Here is a 16,136-nt window from a genome sequence, read left to right as displayed (position 1 = left end):
TAGGAGGAGGAAGAAGAGGAAGAAATAAACGGGATTTTTGGGGTGGGGGTGGTAGGAGCGAAGCTAGAAGGGCCCTTCAATAATAATGTTACTAACGGGATTTTTGGGGGTGGCAGGAGCGAAGCTAGAAGGGCCCTTCGTAAATAATAATAATAATAACTGGATTTTTTGGGGGGTGGCAGGGGCAAAGCTAGAAGGGCCCTTCGTAAATAATAATAATGTTAAATATAATAACTGAGGGGATTTTGGGGGGCTGGAAGGAGCGAAGCTAGAAGGCCCTTCATAAATAATAATGATAACTGAGGGGATTTTTTGGGATGGGGTGGCAGGAGTGAAGCTAAGTAGTAAGTAGTAGTAGTAGTAGTAGTAGTAGTAATTTGCTTAACAATATATTATTATTATTCTCACTCTTCTTGCATTTCAACTTACTATTCTCCCATTCACCTAAGGTCCCAGGACCCTAGTTAACAGTCAATGTAACAAATAATAATAATAATAATAATAATGGGGAAAGTATATAATTTACCTGAAAAACTACTTTAAACAACTAAATTCATTAGCAGGGGTGATGTAAAACTTGTAGCTAAAAAAAATGAAATTAGTAAAAATTGGAATGTTAAAAGAGATGCAGGGGGAATAATTATAACACAAGGATCCACAAAAGGGGAAGGAGGGAAGCCAAAGGGATATGTGTTTTATTTTTTTCTTACTTGACACTTCTAAACTTTGAAAAAATCAATTTTTAAAAATATGATGGTGATATTTATACCCCACCCCTCTGCCGGGTCTCCCCAGCTACTGTGGGCGGCTTCCAACACATATAAAAACATAATAAAAATCAAACATTTAAAACTTCCCGATACAAGGCTGCCTTCAGATGTCTTCTAAGAGTTGTGTAGAATAATACCTTTATTAAAACACAGTGTTAAACAAAACGGTTCAAAGCAACTTCACAGTCACATTTTAAAAATGCATTGTGCGGAATACGTTGTTTGAAATGGTACACGCTCGTTCATAGACATGCCAGGAAAAGTTTCGCCTGCTAAATGCCTGCCTCTTAGGCAGAGGATAAAGTTACAGAAGTCTCTGGTGTTTAACAACATGTACAGAGCAACACCCCGCCCCGCCCCCTTAGTGCCTTTAAAATGTGATGCTTCACTTTCTCCTGTTTGTCCCGGTACAAAGCAATCCTGTTTAGCCTGCTTCATGCATTATACACTAAAAATGCTTGATTGTAATGAAACCTCGCAGTGTTTTACAAAAAGAATGAAACAGTAAAATTATCAGTAAAGAAACTTAAAACCAACTATTTAAAACCAAAGTAAAATCTATTGTAAGCTAAAAACCAGATGAAAACATGTTCCACACAAACATGTTTTTAGCTGGTGCCGAAAAAGTATAGTGAAGGCACCTGCCTGGTGTCAGTAGGCAGGGAGTGCCAATGCGTGGGTACAGCCACATTAAAAAATCAATTTCTTAGAAATGTGGAACAGGAATTAAGTGACACCTGCAACAGGGCCAGTTCCACAGATCAAAGCAGTTGAGTGGGAATAAGTTGGGTAAAGTAATATCACAAGCAAGCTAGTCCCAAGCTGTTAATGGGCTTCAAATACTAATAGTAACACCTTGAACTTGGCCCTGTAGCACATCTGCCACCAGTGCAGGTCCCTAAGCAGAGGTGTTCTATGCTAGCAGGATCTCACTCCTGTCAGCAATTGTTCTGCAGCATTCTACACTACCTGCAGCGTCCACACCTAGTACAATGAAAGCTCCACACAGCACATTGTAGTAATCCAGTCTTGAACATTATTAAGTTTGCTTTAATTTTTAATTAGGCACAAATTCCTCATTTTCTTTTTATTAAAATTTTGCTACTTTGTATGCTCAGCGAGCAGTGTAAATATAAGTCAGCATGAAATAGCAGATTATTATTATTATTATTACTCTTATAATTACTCTTTTATTTTGGGTCCGATGTCTTGGTGAGAATTTTTAACTGCTGGATTCAATGTCCTCTTCAATGCTGAGTTTGTACAATGTTTATGGATTTATTGTATGCTTCTACATTTTGTTATGGTGTTTGGTTTTTGCAAACCACCTTGTCAATATTTTTGAGAAAAGGCAGCTTCAAAATGCTGAAAATAGAAGATTGGTATGATGCCAGCATTGATTAATAGTTTCCAAAACTTAAAAAGAACTAAAGTTAATGTGTCCCTGGACTCCAAAGTAAATTTATGTGACCCTGAAACTCAAAATAAATAGGATACCCTATATCATATGTATCTATGATATATCATATCGTATCATATACAGTTGTACCTTGGTTCTCAAATGCCTTGGTACTCGTACGTTTTGGCTCCCAAACGCCGAAAACCCAGAAGTGTTCTGGTTCTTGAACATTTTTTGGAAGCCGAAAGTCCAAAGCTCCTGCAGCCAACTGGAAGCTGCACCTTGGTTTTCAAACAGTTTTGGGAGTCAAACGGACTTCCAGAATGGATTATGTTCGTGAACCAAGGTACAACTGTATATGATATGATACGAAGTATTAGTACAAGTAGATAAATAGGTACCGCTGCAGCGGGAAGGTAAATGATGTTTCTGTGTGCTCTGGCACTTGTCACAGTGTCCTGTTGCACCAGAAGCGGTTTAGTCATGCTGGCCACATGACCCAGAAAGTTGTCTGTGGACAAACTCCGGCTTCCTCAGCCTGAAAGTGAGATGAATGCCACACCCCATAGACGCCAGTCATTTACCATTTATCTGTGATGAGGGGACTCCCCCTTCAATCCTAACAATAAATGTTATTCAATCAAAATTGCGTGCTTCAAATGAATGATGATATTTTAACATTGCAACAAAATAAGGAAATAGGTGTCCCTCAAACGGGAGTGTATGCCATTTGGCTCGTAGACGTAAGAATTACATTGCATGAGAGAGAACTGTAGACTACAAATCAAACCTGCACACTTACTTAGGAGTAACCCCCCACTGAACTCAATGGACTATTTCAGTGTATAGGATTCACCTTATTTACAAAAAATGGCTCATAAACGCAGATTATTAACCATCAGTGCTCAAAACAAATGCTCAGAACAGTGACTGTTGAAGCTCACTAAGCCCAACTCTTCCAGACTTTCTTGTTCAGAAACAATAAAGTTCCGCAAGGTTTTTACCACTATTTTTCCTTTTTACACTGCCAATAGAGAGATCAGATTTCAGATTCCATGTCCATGGACAAAAATAAATTAAGAGTACTATAAAAGTCACACACTCGGCCCCTCAGGGCAGGAAATATTTTGCATCAATATTTACCAACTTGCTTCTGCACAACATGACAGGAGTTCAAATAAATGTTTAAAATTACTGTATAAGGAAGCTTTTGATGGGCAGAAGGATTTGTCATCTTATAAACTTGCTTAACTAGAATAATGTTTTTTCAGTTCATTCATTAAACTTAATTGGAATAGGAAATGAAAAATGGTATACATAGGGCTGGATCCAAAGATCAATGAAACTCGTTTTATTAGTCCAAATAGGCTTTAGACACATTTTAAGCAAATCCGCTGCCCCCCCCCCATTGCATGTCAAGCTGGATTTTGAAACAAAGAAGTTTTAAAAGCATTTTGCAACACTTCTAGAGGATCAGTTGTTCAAGGTCATAATTCCATTAAGTTAACTACAAGCTCCTCATGGAAAACTAGTTCTTTGAATTCCAACCATGGTGGGATACTTTAAAAAAGCAAAAATAAATCTGAATGGCATTTCCAAAATTTTGCCCATGGTGAAGCAATCCTTGCAGCTTCCTTCATTGGCTTACATCCTAGTTTACTGCCTTGTTTCTCAACCTACTTTAAAGATTTGCAAATGCATGTTCAGTATTGATCAGGCCTTTTGGCAGAAGCCTTGCATGGCCATTTACCATAGGCTAAAAGTGGTCGTACTTAAAAGCTGAAAAAATTGGCACCTCAGCACTGGCCAAGTGGTTACAAGGTCAAAGTTATGAGATTATTGCCATTGTTCACAAGCTATGAACATGGTTGTAAAGAAGCTTATAAACCTGCAAATAATAATAATAATAAATCACATCCTTCAGGTGTATCCATACGTTCCAAATGTGCATTAAACTATAGCATTAATTATATTCAAAAGTGAGTTTAAAATAGTATGCATTGAAAACCAGTTCATTACAGTATTTCTAGCACATTATACCTCTGTGCTGGGCTATGGGTAATGATTATTTTCACTGCCTTCGTTGTGAGCTTACTCAACCACAACAAAAAATACATTATAGAGTAGCTAATTTGTTCTCATCCCTGTTTTGTTATTTTAAACTTATCAGGATCACAACATTCTCTTCTCTCATGTTTGGAAAATAGCTGGAACACTATTAATCTAGAGCCACAGATAAAAGTAATAACCCAGTGCCATCTCTGTTGTCCCAAATCTCAGCCTGGAATATTGGGTCACCAGCTTCTTTCAAGGAGACAAGGAGAGAGCATTTTCAGTCAAATTATAACATGATCCCACAGCAACAGACAAATCAATGAATCAGTTGCATTTGGTTTATATTCTAAGTCAGAATTACTCATCTAAAAAATAAAAAGTAGGTTACTCAAATCCACTTGTAACTCTTCACAGTTCAACATATAGAATAAATTTCTAGAGCCAGTACTGTATCTGTACTTAGCTGGAGGAAAGTTGAACAGTGCACGTCCAGGCAACAAGGAAATTGCTGTAGCAAAAAATTATGCCATTTCAAAATAAGATTTCGATACTAGATATCAAGAGGATGTCAACAATTGCCAGCTAATTATGTGAAATTAGCCTCCATTAGCTCCCTTTCGTGGCTGGTTCCAGGCTGGCTCCATATTCTCATTGGTAGATCTCAGTAATTTTCAGCCCTGGGGATAAAACGTTTAAGAAACCCTGACTGACAGTCTGTTGCTGCTTTTTGCTTTTTATTTGTTTCTACCTTTCAGTGAACTTACATACTTGATATTCTGTTTTATTTGTAGTCTGTGTGGGCTGTGTTTGAAAACTATATTTGATCCAACTGCACCATAGCATGCTCTCCAGTGGAGGCTGATTGGAAGCAGGCAAGACCAAGATTTTAATTTATTTATTTCTCACAGCATGTTCGCAGCTAGCAAACAGCTTGGGGATGACTAGTTTAATAAGCAGAATATTTCCATTTTAATATCCTTGAATAATGCAGACTATACACTTGAGATAATGCACTATGTGGGGGACTGGGGGATCCACACATTTCAGCCACTCCTCTTGAAAACAAATTTAATGGTTGTCCTCTAGTCTGCCAGCATAGCAGGAAATCTACCTGCATATCAATGATACCAAAAGCATCATTGACTTTTACCCAGCCCATACAATTTGTGCCTTTGAAAATAAATTATGCATCATTATACATCATTATGCATACCTACTAAATTGTGTTGTATCAGTTCCTGGTGATTAATACTTCCAAACCAACAGACATTTCCCTTCCATAATAATTAGATACAGTGTAAGTATGGGAACGTAAAAGTGGAGGTGGCTGTGAGAGGAAAGGGAATCACATGCCCAATACAGCACAAACACCTTTCCTGGAATTTTCCCAGGAGATAAGCCATCAGGTACACTGTAACTGATCTGCTGATTTGAGGAAATTTAAGGCTGTGTGCACATTGCCAGCTTAAAACGCAACTAGGTCATTCTGTTTCTCAATTTGAATATGAATTGTGGCTGTCGCATGCAAAAAAAAAAAAAAAAAAAAAAAGGTAAAGGACCCCTGGACGGTTAAGTCCAGTCAAAGGCAACTATGGGCTTATGGCGCTCATCTTACTTTCAGGCCAAGGCAGCCGGTGTTTGTCCACAGACAGCTTTCTGGGTCATGTGGCCAGCAGGACTAAACCACTTCTGGCGCAATGGGACTGGGGACTCACTCCGTTGCAGGAATTTGAACTGACGACCTTCCGATTGGCAAGCCCAAGAAGCTCAGTGGAAGGGCACTGGGTGCGGAGTAAATGGGAGTATGTACACAGCCTCTGTCTACAAAGCCCAGTTAGTAAAATAGTAATGTTCCCCCTCCCTAAGCAGCAAGTTCTAATAAATGATAGCACTGCTGTGACTAATCCCCATGATGGAGACAATGGATTGTGTTAGAATTAGAATCACATTATTTTTGCTAGGCTAGGAACTAAGAGAACTAACCATATCTGGAGCAGATCCTGCATCCTGTCCATGGAGCCACTTTAGAAATTACATGTCAGCATACCACGTTATGCTGCATTAATTATCAGACACTTTAAAGAACAGTTGTGAATATAGCAAAAGTGTATGCTCGGCTCTGTTTTGCAGAAGTAGAGTCACCTGCTACTGATGCCACTGGATTAGAATGAGGCATTCCCCACCGCACATACACAATTTACAGCTTCAGATAAAACACCATATGATAAAGTAAAGCCACAGGGATTTGTGGTAGATCATTTAATTGCTGTTTGCATGCTTGAGACCAGGCTGAGACATAGCTGGTAAGGTAGGGGCCCTAACGAAGCAAAACAAGGGTCCGGTGGGGAGGGATTGAATTCCATATGCACATAGCTTCATACCTGTCATGTTTTAAGCATCTGGTAGCAATGCAACAGGAAGGAGCTTGAAAGGAAACAGAATAGTTGAATTATGAACACTACATCGTTTATTTGCAGCTAATGTGTTTAAAAATTAGCTGTCCTTCACAACAAAACAAGCATTCTACCATATAAACCTGCGGCCCTCTGGATGTTATTAGACGCAAACTCTCATCAGCTCTAGCCAGTATGGCCAACAGTCAAGGATGATGGGAGTTGTAGCCCTACAACATCTCAAGGGCCATAGATTCCCCACAAGGCTGGCCCACCCACGAGGCAAGGTGAGGCACCTGCCTTGGGTAGCAGGATCCATAATTGCAGCAGATCCCAATGTAGATCTTTATTCCCCATCTTCACTCACCCATTCTTCCCTGGTGGGGAGGTGTGTGCCATTTTGTGGTTTGCTTCAGGGGCCCAATTGTCTCAGACTGGGCCTGGTTCCCCATCCCACATCACCTAAACTAATGTGTGGTTTCTGTGTCCCTGTTTCAAACTGAATGCTTATTAAATCGTACTCGGGCACTGAAGTGCAATCAGGGCCGACCCGTCCATGAGGTGGACTGAGGAAGCTGCCTCTGGTGGGGAAATCCAAGGTGCAGCACCCGCTCAGAACCCCATGAGCTTACTCCCGTTGCCACTGGAGAAGTGAGAAGTGGCAGCAGCTCCCTGGTTCTGGTGAGATCTCACAAGAGCTCCACAAGATCTCACAGGACTATTGCAAGACCAGAAGCCACTGCTGCTGCCGCCACGACTCCTCACCTCTCCAGCGCCACCACAAGCAATACACCATCACTGGCATGGGCTCCCCATCCCAATAGAAGCAAGGAGAAGCTGCTTTGGCTTCTGGCAAGATATCACAGGACTCTTGCGAGATTTTACTGGGAGCCACCATGGCTGCCACAGCCTCTTCTCACTTCTCCCATGGTTGTGGTGGTGGGCACCCTTCTTGCCCCCAACGCTGCCAGAGAAATGAGGAGGAGAAGCAGCGGCAGTGGCTTCCACATCCCAGTGAGATCTTGTGGACCTCTTGAGATCTCACCAGAAGCCACCACCACAGTCACGCAATCACAGACAGTGAGGCTTCAAGGGCGGAGTGTGTGTGGAAGCAACAGGGGAGCAACACCTTCCCATTTTGCCTCAGTCGGCAAAACAGGGCAGGCTGCCCCTGGGTGTAATAGGCAAAGCATTGTGTGGCTGTAAGAACTTGGTAACAAGTCTTCCCTTCATCTACAAAATTCACTGAATAACCTTGGGACAATCTAATGTCCTTTGCATGTTGCTCTAAGGATAACACTAGACAAAGTGATATAGATTTCCATTACTGAACTTAAATTCATACTTGACAGGGGATCTCACGTAGAGGCATTCGACAAACCATTATCACTCAACCCACTTTAATTCGCAAGTCTTGTTATGAGACTAGTAGCTGTTCGGTGTCTTGGAGTTTATAAAAATGATGGCAATACTACTAGTAGTTTAGTCTTAACACGCTGTTGCAATTTTATCTCAGAACCTATCGTGTGACTTGCAGTACCCTTCTAACAGCTGGAATAGGTTTTCTCAGCACCATGTTGAGTCTTTTTTAATGGAAAGAATATTAATAACAGACAAACTTCCCTGAAAGGCACTTTGCTGACCATGATCACCAATCTTCCCATGTTTCATGAAATCATTGGATTTGTTTTAGAGCAGTAGTCTTCCACCTTTTCAAACCCAGACTCAGCTTGAACCCAAGCATGCATTTGGAGACCCATATCGTATATATTTGTGGTGGTGCTGCTGCAGCTATCCCCGTTAGATCAGGCTGTGACCTGGTGGTGGTTTCTGACCCATCTGTTGAAGACCAGTGTTGAGATCCCATGCTCAGTTGAAATGGGGCAGCCGTGAGCTCAGAGGCCAGTGACATATGGATGCCACGTATTTTCTACCTGCACTGTTGGAACTCCCAGTTTCTGAAAATCACATAAGAGGAGAGTGTTTTGTCACTCAGGTTTGAAAACCACTTTTATCCAGAGATTTCCCACCCTCTTCTACATACATACATACATACATACATACATACATAGCTTTATTTGTATGCTACCCTTCCATAGTTCAAACAAATGTAGTCATATACAATAAATAAAACATAAAGACACACAACCAAATTGAACAATTTCAACATACCGTATTTTTTGCTCTATAAGACGCACCAGACCACAAGACGCACCTAGTTTTTGGAGGAGGAAAACAAGAAAATAAATATTCTGAATCTCAGAAGCCAGAACAGCAAGAGGGATCGCTGCGCAGTGAAAGCAGCAATACCTCTTGCTGTTCTGGCTTCTGGGATAGCTGCGCAGCCTGCATTCGCTCCATAAGACGCACACACATTTCCCCTTACTTTTTAGGAGGGGAAAAGTGAGTCTTATAGAGCAAAAAATACGGTATATCACAGTAAGATATAAAGTAAAGATACAAAATATATATATATATCAATACAGTGGTGCCCCGCAAGACAAATGCCTCGCAAGACAAAAAACTCGCTAGACAAAAGGGTTTTCCGTTTTTTGAGTCGTTCCGCAAGACGAATTTCCCTATGGGCTTGCTTCGCAAGACGAAACGTCTTGCGAGTTCTTGTGAGTTTGTTTCCTTTTTCTTAAAGCCGCTAATAGCCGTGCTTTGCAAGACGAAAAAACCGCAAGACGAAGAGACTCGCGGAACGGATTAATTTCGTCTTGCGAGGCACCACTGTAATGGCAACAACCCCCCCCCCAAAAAAAAACCCTAAGCAACACCCCAGTGCAAGAGTATATTCAGGTGATCTGCAAGAAATGTCAATGTGACCTCTTGAACATATAATAACCCAAACCAGTATTATCCTTGCACTCATAAATGTCATAATTACTGTCAACTTGGCATAGTGCTTTTGTAAATACATTTGTCATAAAGTGTCACCATTCCAGCTCCTCCTCCCTTTTTTACGCTGTGTGTGTGTCTGAAGATTAACATTTGCAATCGCTAAACCATTCAGCAAGATGTGATTATAACAAAAACAGGGTCGAACTGTCCTTTACACACTGTCACCTGGGAATAGTTTGTTTTCTCTCTGAACTTCTGTTATTGATTTGTGTGCAGTTTGCTCTTCATAGGGTCCATATGCTCCTGAGGCTGAAATTCCTGCACGTCTATGAGTTAGACCCATTGAACCCACTGGAACATATGAATAAAAACATGTACAAGCAAGTACAGAGAATCATAAGAAGCTGCCTTATACCGAGTCAAACTAATGTCCATTGAGCTCAATATCGTCTACACTGACTGGCAGCAGGTCTCCGGGGTTTCCCAGCCCTACCCGGAGATGCCAGGGTGTGAACCTAGGACCTTCTGCATTCAAAAGCAGATGCTCTACCATAGATATGCAGCCCTTGCCCCAAAGCCTCAAGTGCTCTAAAAACACATTTGCACTCTTCTTTTCCTTATGTTCTTACAAAGACGCCTGCTTCTTCAGCAATACAGAAAGCAGTTGTTTTGTACAGAGATGAGATGCTTGGAATCGAAGTTCTTGGTTTGAAGTAACTGGATCCAATCCCTCACAACTACAAAAAGGTTCCAGCATTGTCGTCATCCCCCACCACCTTTTGTAGTTACTGTATTTTTTGCTCTATAAGACTCACTTTTTCCCTCCTAAAAAGTAAGGGGAAATGTGTGCGCGTCTTATGGAGCGAATGCAGGTTGCGCAGCTATCCCAGAAACCAGAACTGCAAGAGGGATTGCTGCTTTCACTACGCAGCTTCTGAGATTCAGAATATTTTTTTCCTTGTTTTCCTCCTCCAAAAACTAGGTGCGTCTTGTGGTCTGGTGTGTCTTATAGAGCAAAAAATACGGTATAACAGCAGAGATAATTCAGGTGCTGAATAAGTTCAGAACTCCCTTATAGGTCTCTGTTACATATTTTCCTGCTATTGTTTGTGTTAATGGTAGCCTAACTCTATACATTTGTCTTTTGTTCCCAGATGTTTCTTGTTTCCAGATCTATCAGCTGTGAATGAGGAGGAAGGAAACAAGTTTTATTTTAGATAGCTCAGCCATATGGACAACCTGAAGGAATATATTATTAGCGTGTAACCTTTAGGGACGCAGGTGGTGCTGTCGGTTAGGCCACAGAGGCTAGGACTTGCCGATCAGAAGGTCGGCGGTTCGAATCCCCGTGACGGGGTGAGCTCCCGTTGTTCGGTCCCTGCTCCTGCCAACCTAGCAGTTTGAAAGCATGTCAAAGTGCAAGTAGATAGATAGGTACTGCTCCGGCGGGAAGGTAAACGGCGTTTCCGTGCGCTGCTCTGGTTCGCCAGAAGCGGCTTAATCATGCTGGCCACATGACCTGGAAGCTGTATGCCGGCTCCCTCGGCCAATAAAGCGAGATGAGCGCCGCAACCCCAGAGTCGGCCACGACTGGACCTAATGGTCAGGGGTCCTTTACCCTTAAAGTTACATGAGTTTGGACTAAATGTTTTTTTGGAGTCCTTCCACCACCATGCCCAACCCTAACATTCTGGGGCTATGGACACATTACCCTTTAATCTGCTGTTTGATGCGTTTCCCCTCAAAGCAGCTTCCATCCACTTTCAAAACATAAGCCACAATTAAGCCGATGTGTGTGCATTCGAGACAGCCATTGTGCATGCACAGATAACAGCTTCATTAATAGGAGTTTGGGGAGCGAGGTTGCAGATATAACGTTAATGCACAGCGGGAGAAGATATCCTCACTCTGCTATCTGGTGTGTACAGCAATGTGCAAATGCTACTTGATATACATTGTAGGCTGCTAATATGTACATGGCCTATTTGTAAAAAGAGATGACTAAAGAGCTAAAAGCAGGGGAACAAACCTGACTAGGCAGGATGGAAGAATCCAGTGCTTTTTTCGGGGGGGGGGACACAGGGGTATGCAAACCCCTAAACCAGGTCCACTGTCCCTTAGACCTTGTGGGGGGCCGGACTATATTTTTTTTGGGGGGGGGGTGAACAAAATTCCTATGCCCCACAAATAACCCAGAGATACATTTTAAACAAAAGGACACATTCTACTCCTGTAAAAACACGCTGATTCCCGGACCGTCCATGGGCTGAATTTAGAAGGCAATTGGGCCGCATCCGGCCCCCGGGCCTTAGTTTGCCTACCCATGCCCTAAACATTTTGTGAATCTAAGTTTGGCCTCATTGAGGGGCAGTATTTCAATCTGAGTAGGAAAATGAGAGTACCCCTAAACATATTTTTTGTGGGGGTAGGAAGTTCTGGAAGACTCCATTTAGTGTATCCATTGCACTGAATATTAATATGAATTGTATTTTATTCCTTCTTTTATTTATTACATTGCGTTTTATTGTATTGGAAATTTAATTCTATAGAATTCCAATTGCTGTAACGTGCAGAAAAATAACTGGTCTGCAGTATTCCAGTGGTCCATGGTCCAGGAGGTGGGGTGAGTATGGGAACCAAGGAATCAGCAGCTTTCATACTGTCATCAGAGGAAACCCTATGGCGCAATGAGAACATCAGTAAAAGTGAGCAAGCCTTCCTACAAGACTGTTTATCCCACTGTGACCTAATCATCCCCTGCAATGCGCAGCCAGAAGGGTGTGGTGGGCGAACAACTGTGAGGGTCAGACAACAAAGAGGATGCCACCTTTCTGTCCCAAGATAAGCGTGAAAGGAATGACCGCTTCAAGAAAGCTAGCTCCCCAGGGAAGATTTCTAGAATTCCTTGAGGAACTTGGGAGATTTGAAACACAAAACACTTTACACAGTACTTAAGGGATGTTCTCTATCAAAGAATAGGCATCACAAAGGATTCTGGGGCAAAAGGTTTTTCTGTGGGAGAGGCCTGGAGGTTCTCAGCAGAAAAGTCAATAGAGGGTTGATTCCCCAGAGGTAGAAAATTTGAAAAACGTGCTGATTAGGACATAATCTCGGGCAATTGTGTGCACTGCTCTATTCCTGTTACTCGTGAAGGTGATATGCGGTATCAGTTTGATCTCAACCAAATTGGCCTGGGTACCTCTTATCTCATGGGTTGATAGCTCACTGAACCGGTTGTAACTTGATCTCGCTGCAATAAAACTACTGCAGGCGGTGAAAAGCCTCTAAAATAAATGTGTTACAGGGACAAGGGGCAATCTTGCCAGAAACACAGAAGGGTTTTCTTTTTTTTTACGTTGGGAAAAGGGGGCTTCATTTTCAGAATAATTCTTATAAAGCATCTGAGCACTTTAGACGCTCAAGTTCAGAGTCATAAAAGTTAACTATCCCGTGTGCCAAAAGTAATGCCTTTATTTGTCACTTTTTGTTCCCAGGGGTTGATGGAGCGACCAAGTCATCAAAATGAGGATGGAGATGCATTTGGGTCCTAACATCTGGATTCTGTCAAGGTGTGGTTCAGGAACACTTTTGAGATCATGTCACAGCCCTAGTTTTACACCCGAATCACAGGGAATATAAAACAAGAACAGTGGCTTTGTTATTGCAGCAAATTTCTCCCACCGAAGAAATAATGGAACAAATCCACCATGCCTCTTAAAAAGCTTATTCCTATGGGCCAGGCATGTCCAAAGTCTGTTTTGGGGGCCTAATCCGGCCTGCTGGTTGGTTTAATCCGGCCCCTGTGGCAGTTTATTTCCTGGGGTAAAATCCCCCCCAAAAGCTCAACAACTTAAATCCTTAAAAACCTCAACCACTTTGGGGTAAAAAAGCTCAAAAACTTCACTCCTAAAAAAAAAGCTCAAAAGTTTGCTTCATCAAATCTGGCCCTCTTTGAAAAAAGTTTGGGCACCCCTGCTATAGGCCAAACACTTTTAAACTGAAGTCTCAAACAAGAACTCACAGGGTGTGCGCTTATGAAGTGTAAATCAGACAGTAATCAGGAAGATAGTATGGGCAATTGCAATCACGTAAATTCCTCTCTCGACGTCTGCGTTTATGGCTTTTCAGCCTCACCTTTTCCAAAACTGGTTTGCACTTTGCAGTGAACCAGATCTTACAAACATATTGCAGGACTGGGGAACCTTCAGCCCTCCAGAAGTGGTGAAACTAGAACTCCTATCATCCCCGCCCACTGGGATTGTAGTTCAGCAACATCTGATGGGCCAAAGGTTCCCCTTCTTGACATATCGTAAGATGCCGTCCCACAATTCTGTCCAGCTAAGTCCCCCTTCAACATTTACACTCCTAATTTGTCTTTTTGTTTGGTCTTCTCCAAGTACTTTTTGTAGGATTGGAATGTTTGCATTGCCTGATACATTAAATGTTCTACCCAGCAGTAAAATCCATAGTTCACATCTATTAACGACCATCCAATTAGGCCTTAAAAATCCTATGCCTACTGAAATATTCTGTAAAACTTGCAGTAATCCTCATTTATTATATTTTGGAAACTTTTTTTTTTAAGCTACACTAATCTTGTCAAGTGTTTCATTTTTCAAGCTTTACAACACTGTTGGCGAAAGAAATACTGGGTGCCTTAATGTAGCCTGCTGGGAGTGTGGGAAAATAACCTTTACGTTGTGTAGCTCTCCAATTTTACTGCCTATTTATGCTTCCATCTTTAAAGCTAATGGGCATCTTTAAAGGAGAACATTTTCAAATTGCAAATTAATTGTGTTGTGAGAGATGGTAAAGCATGTTTCTTAGTTGACCTTATTGTCCTTAAATTACAGCCCTCAAGACACTATTCCTACTGAAGGCAGACCACTCAAGCATAAATAGCACCTGAATTTTAATCACCAATTCTTGTTACTGTTAAGTCAGTGCATGTACGAAACCCTGTCTAAATAGCAACATGAAATGTGGTGCACAGGATAACAAGGTCATTGAAACCAATTTGGGTTTTTTTCCATTTTAACTTGTTCCACATTGTCGCTAAAAGCTGGAATGTTTGAAGTCCTGGGTGGAGACAAATAATGAAATGTTCCAAGTTGAATGTTCCTGCCACAGCTTCAACTTGTGGAGTTGTTTCATAGCTCAAGATTAAAGGAAGCACTAGAATTACCATGCTGGCTGAAGAAAATGATGGTAAGCCACACAACCTTGCAGAATATTCAGGACTCGGGGTGTGGGGTTTTCTGGTCATTTAACTGACATACTTTTTTCCACCTCTGAACTTAGGCAAGGATGTGTCCATGCTGATTTTATTTATACTTGGCCGATCTTCCCACATATTTGGGCTCAACATCTTCACACCCTCCTAAACTCACCACTACCAAAGTTTACATTTTCTTATGCACAGATGATGCTGTCTTAATCTCACAATGCCGGCTAGGGCTCTGTCCACTGGAGATGACTGCAGGAAATAATTTATAACTATTCACTTGGTGAAGTCAAAGGTAATGGTGTTTTCAAAAAGGAAGGCCAAGTATTCCTGGGCCATGGATAGCCACAGATTAGAACAAGTTGATTTCTGCAGCTATTTCAGGATCTGGTTTCATGACTGTCAACAACTGGACTGCGCTTGACAAATTAGCAAAGGCAAAAGCAAGGCATACGGTAAGATCATTACTTTGATTTTGTTTCCCCTTCACAAAAGGAGGTGAATCCGTTCCAGCAGCAATATGAGTGAACACAGCAAAAGCTGTGAAGCAGATTTTATACGGTGCCTCAATCTGGTTACTCTCAGAATATGTGTGCGGAGTCAACCCATAACTTGGAAGCTGAAATGGAAATGGAGGTGATCTGAGTGCGACAGAGAGGTGAGTGTGGATCCTGTCTGAAGCCTGGTCGTGGGCTAAGGCCATGCCAGGACCCACTGGGGACCTATATCATGGTGCTCCCCCTGCTGGTGGTTTACCCTTAGTGTGACTCCCTGCAGACAGGCAGGAGTTAGGATATAGTCTGGTTCCACCCAGTGTCAAACCACTCACATCTGTAACCAATAAAGTTGTGGCCTATTTTTGCCCATTAACCTAAATTATCATATCCATGTGTGTTTATTATATATTTGGGAACTACGGGGCCTGGGACCTTGTCACGCAAACAGGGTTGGGAAGGTGAAAAGTAAGCCGAGTAGTTGCATGGAGCGGGAAAGAGAAATTCTAGGGGGTTAATGTGGGGTGAATGGTAGGGTCCTGTGCAAGCAAATCTGTGAAATAAAATAAATCTGTGAAACTGTTCCAGAGAAGGAATTTGTATTTTGTTGTCACCGGCACTAACCAATTGGTACCCACAACAGACTGATCTTCTCCGTTCAAGTTTGCAGAACAATTTTTTAAAGAGCATATTGTCACAGAGCAGATGTAGTACATATGTTTATAGAGCAGTTAAAGTGTTTCTGCTGCTTTCAGAATGGTACGTTTGTATGCACCTTCTCCAAGGCTTCAGTCTTCCTGGCTGCATGCACACCATACATTCAAAGCACATATAGAGCACTTGGCTTCCCCTCAAAAATGCTGGGAAGTGTAATGTACCTCTCACAGAGCTACAACTCCCAGCACCCATAACAAACTACAGTGGTACCTCGGGTTAAGTACTTAATTCGTTCCGGAG

At 41.9% G+C, this 16,136-nt stretch overlaps 1 long non-coding RNA gene across 1 annotated transcript; it reads left to right on the top strand.

The window, feature by feature from the left end:
- Positions 1 to 383: 383 nt before the first annotated feature.
- LOC114584754 (uncharacterized) lies at positions 384 to 15,561 on the top strand. Its single transcript, XR_013390625.1, has 4 exons — positions 384 to 5,096; positions 12,011 to 12,166; positions 12,956 to 13,030; positions 14,315 to 15,561. It is a non-coding gene; the product is annotated as an uncharacterized LOC114584754 (long non-coding RNA).
- Positions 15,562 to 16,136: the final 575 nt, after the last annotated feature.

The sequence above is a fragment of the Podarcis muralis genome, chromosome 14, assembly GCF_964188315.1.
Source record: "Podarcis muralis chromosome 14, rPodMur119.hap1.1, whole genome shotgun sequence".
Taxonomy (NCBI): Eukaryota; Metazoa; Chordata; class Lepidosauria; order Squamata; family Lacertidae; genus Podarcis; species Podarcis muralis.
This window is presented reverse-complemented; position numbering and strand designations above follow the sequence as displayed.